The sequence below is a fragment of the Jaculus jaculus genome, chromosome 2, assembly GCF_020740685.1.
Source record: "Jaculus jaculus isolate mJacJac1 chromosome 2, mJacJac1.mat.Y.cur, whole genome shotgun sequence".
NCBI lineage: Eukaryota > Metazoa > Chordata > Mammalia > Rodentia > Dipodidae > Jaculus > Jaculus jaculus.
In genome coordinates this window covers 87,751,970-87,757,417 of record NC_059103.1, presented here as the reverse complement: position 1 = coordinate 87,757,417, position 5,448 = coordinate 87,751,970, and the positions used below count along the sequence as shown (strand labels likewise).

The following is a 5,448-nucleotide window of genomic DNA, read 5'->3' as shown; positions in this document are numbered from 1 at the left end:
TTCCAGGTCAGCCTGAAGTAGAGTGAAATCCTACTTCATAAAACCAAACTAAACAAACAAAAAGATAACTTTTGTGAGATTCATCATTTTTTTCCTCATTGCTAGAATTATTTCCATTATTTTCTAGGTAATTTTTTATTCCTTTGTAATTCAGTTCCAGTTTGGGTCTACTTTTGGGTTTCTTTATGTAAAAATGTTTTATTTCATTTATTTTCTTGAAAGAATTTTTTGAGGAGATGAAATTTGAAATATATGGTATTTAAATAACTTAATGATTAGATAATCTACTTAATAGTTCATTATTTTGTATGCCCATAATTCTAAGTTAACTTTTGTATCTTTCTTTCTTAAGCTGAAAAGCAGATATATAACTATTCTTTTTCTTTTTTTTTTTTTTTTGTGGCTGGGTACAGTGAACTTTATTTGATGGTGGTGACAGAAAAGGGCTCCTTAGCCCCCTCCATTTCTTCCAGGGCTATCTGGAATGGAAACTGAGGAGGGGGATGCTCAGTATGTTGGGTGGCTGAGTTGGTCCAGGGGCTCTCCAGCAGCCGAGGCCCCTCTTCTTCTCATGTTGTTGCTGGGTGGGGGGGATGAGGACTTATTACTCCATGGAGGCCATGTGGACCATGAGGTCCACCACCCTGTTGCTGTAGCCAAACTCATTGTCATTCCAGGAAATGAGCTTGTCAAAGTGGTCGTTGAGGGCAATGCCAGCCCTGGTGTCAAAGGTGGAAGAGTGGGTGTCACTGTTGAAGTCGCAGGAGACAGCCTGGTCCTCCATGTAGCCCAGGATGCCATTAAGGGGGCCATCTGACTCCTGTTTCACCACCTTCTTGATGTCATCATATTTGGCAGCTTTCTCTAGGTGGCAGGTCAGATCCACCACAGACACATTGGGGGTGGGCACAGGGAAGGCCATGCCAGTGAGCTTCCCTTTCAACTTGGGGATCACCTTTCCCACAGCCTTGGCAGTGTCAATGATGCAAGAATGATGTTCTGGGCAGCCCCACTGCCATCACGCCAGAATTTGTCAGAGGGACCATCCACGGTCTTCTGGGTGGCAGTGATGGCATGGACTGTGGTCATGAGACCTTCCACAATGCGAAGTTGTCATGGATGACCTTGGCCAGGGGGGCTAAGCAGTTGGTGGTGCAGGGGGCATTGCTGACAATCTTGAGTGAGTTGTCATTCTTCTCGTGGATCACGCCCATCGCAAACATGGGGGCATCAGCGGAAGGCACAGAGATGATGACCATCTTGGCTCCACCCTTCAAGTGGGCCCCAGCTTTTTCCACGGTAGTGAAGGCACAGGTAGACTCCAAGACATACTGGGCACCAGCATCACCCCATTTGATGTTGGCGGGGTCTTGCTCCTGGAAGATGGAGATGGGCTTCCTGTTGATGATGAGCTTCTGTTCTCAGCCTTGACCATGCAGTGGAACTTGCCGTGGGTGGAGTCCTACTGGAACATGTAGACCATGTAATTAAGGTCGATGAAGGGGTCGTTGATGGCAACGATTTCCACTTTGCCAGAGTTGAAGGCAGCCCGGGTGACAAGGCACCCCATACGGCCAAATCCGTTCACTCCGACCTTCACCATGGTGCATAGGGAATGTGGCTGGCACTGCGCAGCTAGGAAGGAAAGAAGGGAGGCAGGCTGGAGAGGCCGGGGCTGGAACAGGGACGAGCAGAGAGCCACTATTCTTCTTCTTGATGAGTTCTCTGTGCCCATTACAAATATCCTCTCAAAAATGTTTGTTGAAAGATAAATAACAAAAAAAAAAGGTGATTGATGTATACACACACAATATTACTAGGCATTATAATAAAGAACATATATGGTCATTTAGGGATACTAAAAGTACATGTATGAAGTTGAAACACCAGTTACAAAAAGACAGCATGATCTTATTTATATGTGGAATCGCAAATAATCCAACAGATACAACCTGTGATTGTGCTCATATTTTCAAAGACTTTCAAGGGAAATGGCTAGCTTTGATGAAAGAATACACACTTTATTTATGCAATAAATGCATAATTCAAAAGTCAAGAGAAATAGCATCTCTATATTTTTAATGTTGTTAACGGCATAAAGCTTAGATATTCGTACAACACATTAAAAAAGAAACAAAATGATAGATGTGCAAGATGATAGACATGTTTGATAGTTTGATTATGGTAATTATTTCATCAAGTAAAAATACATTAAAAATTCTTCAAAGAACTATTAGAATTAACAAATAAATTGGGCAAAATTGTTGGGTGTAAAACCAACATACAAAAATCAAACATTATTAACTGACAACTTACATGAAGCAAAAATCCAAATTTAAATTTATATAAAGTCTACAAAATAATATTGAACACGTTTAATCAAAGATTTAAACTATCTATCTACAAAAATAATAAAACATTTATAAAAAGTGAAAAGGCATTCCATGGTTATGGATTAGAGGAACAAATTCTGTTAACATATCCATGCTACTCAAAGAAATTTACAGATTGAATGTAGTCTCAACCAAAATATCAATGGTATTTGTCACAAAATGTGGTGAAAAAAATTCTAAAGTTTATATGGAGCCATAAAACATATTGAATACCCAAGGCTACTGTCTCATTTACCAAAATACAACAAAGATACATTAATTAAAACAGAATGACATTGACATAAAAAGAGACATAACCCAGTTGAGCAAAATGGAGCACCTAAACATAAACATGTAAGTTATGTTTCAAAAAGAAACTAAGGAAATACATGAGAATGAACTGAATTTTTAATAATCAGTGTTGGCAAAAGTGCATATCATCATACGAAACAATGAACATAGATGCCTGTAAGTCCCCACCTACAAATATCAACTTAAACTGGGTAAAATCTTGAATATAAGAAATAATACCATAAAACTACTAAAAAACATTTAGAATACAAGTTTCAGGATATGAAGATGTGTCAGTTATTTTTACAAGGTTTCAAAAATAGGAAAATCTTGAGCACATCAAAATAAACTAAAATGAAGTAGTTACCAACAAGATGGGATTAAACATTTGCAAAATTTATGTCTGCTGAATGGTTATATAAAATTTATAATGAACTGCCAGATATCAATAACAAACAAGTAGATAAATAAGTGCTATGATTCAAGGCATGTGCTACCATGCATGAATTAAACAAATAAATGTATAACCCAAGTATAAAAAGTAAAAATAGAAGCATTAAAAGGACAGTTCTCAATCACTCATGATGACAAGATTAAAGCAAAATAAAAACATTAGAATTATTCAACTTTTAACAAAACGACAGTTCTCAAAAGATACACAAATGGCCAAAACTATTACTTACCATCATTAATAGGAAGGTAAATGAACTCAAAGCCACTTCCAGAAATGTCGACTACTACCACAATAAAAACAACAATATATCAATTGAGGTTGTGCAGAAAAGAAAATCTTTGCATTCTCTGATATATATGTAACTAAGTGCAGAATGTATGGAAGCTATTTGGAACAATAGAATGCCCCATCATCCCTTGTACTAGAAACATATTCAAAAGAAATAAAATCAGTATGTAGAAGGGACTCCCATACTTTCATGATTATTGAAGCAGCATTCAGAATAGTCAAGAAATAGAAACAATATAAATGGCCGTCAATTGATGAGTGGGTGAAAAATGATCATTGTTCACATATGCAATATGTTATTATGCGATCTCATTATAAGTGAGATAAACTAGGTTCAGAATAGCAGTTGGTTACCACAGGCAAAAAGACAAGAAATTTAGATGCAAAGATCCTGAAAAAAATCCTTGCAAACAGAGTTCAACAACACATCAAACGCATTATCCACTTTGATCAAGTAGGCTTTATCCCAGGGATGCAGGAATGGCATAACATGGAAATCGGTTAACGTAATACATCACATAATAAACTGAACCATAAGAACCACATGAACATCTCAATTGATGCAGGGAAGGTCTTTGACAAAATACAACACCAATTCATAATCCAAACACTCTCTTAAAAAAAAAAATGTAAGGGTTATTTCATTTGTCCTGGAGCTAACTTACTCTCCCTTGGAGAATTGGCTTCTCTTTTTCAGATAGATGCAGATCCTAAGGAGAGAGCCACCCCATCAAACCTCAAAAGGGCCCTGGCTGAAACTAAGGAAAATTGGCGAAACAAGTAAAGGTGCTGTTTTCCTGATGAACCAGATACCCAACACTGAAAAGAATAGGCATGGAGGGTTTATATCTCAACACAATAAAAGCTGTATATAAAGCTCTTAAAGCCCAAGTAACACTTAATGGGGAAAAACTGGAGGAGTTCCCACTGAGACTGGGAATAAGACAGGGGTGCCCTATTTCACCACTGCTCTTCAACAATTTAATGCCTTATATACCAATTAGAATTGTTTCATAAAATAATATTAATTTTAATTAAATTTTAATTTTAATTAAAGAAGATGTGGTGGAGCACACCTTCAATCCCAGCATTCGTGAGGTAGAGGGTAGGAGGATTGCCATAAATTCGAGGCCACCTTGAGACACCATAGTGAATTCCAGGTCTGCCTGTGCTAGAATGAGACCCTACCAAACAACAATAACAACAACAACAACAAACATAGTTGAACAAATGTCTTTATAGAAAATAGTGGAGTATTGAGTATATCTATCCAGGTGTTGTATTGATAGATCTAATGGCATATCTAGTTTAATCTTTTTCAACTGTATTGATATTTATTTGTATGGTGATTGTATGAGTTTTCACTCTTTTCGGCAGTGAATTAAGGGTTCTTCTTTCCCCACGGCATCTCCAGCACTTTTTGTCACTTAATTTTTTTGATGAATAGCATCCTGACTGTGGTGAGATGAAATATGAAATCTTAGAGTTGCTTCAATTTGCAGTTCTCTGATGACTGAAGATGATGAATATCATTTTAAATGTGAAATAGCCATTTGAATTTGTTCCTTTGAGTATTCTCTGTTCAATTCTCTACCCCATGTTGGGTTGTTTGATGTTTTTATTGTTTAGTTTTTTGAGTTCTTTATAGACTATAGATATTATCCCTGTGTCAGAGGAATAGCTCATGTATTGACTCTGTTGATGGTTTACCTGTACAGTAACTTTTTATTGCATGAGGTCCCAGTAATTGAATGTTTGTCTAATTTCCTATGCTACTGGTGTCATTTTCAGGAAGTCTTTCCCACTGCCTATATCATAGGGTGTTCTCACTGTGTTTTGTTTCTTCTAGTTGCTTTAGACTTTCAGGTCTTAATTCACTTAGATTTGTCTTTTATGCAAGATGAGAGAAATGGGTCCAATTTCACTTTTTTATGTGATTGTTATATTTCTTCAGCACCATTTCTTGACACAGTGACACAACAAAAAATAGAAAATTATAAACTGATATCCTAATAAACTTAGATGCAAAAATTTTCAATCAAA

General features: G+C 36.9%; 1 pseudogene; it reads right to left on the bottom strand.

Annotated features, from left to right (window-relative positions):
• Positions 1-604: 604 nt before the first annotated feature.
• On the bottom strand, positions 605-1,603 carry LOC101595538 (annotated as a pseudogene).
• Positions 1,604-5,448: the final 3,845 nt, after the last annotated feature.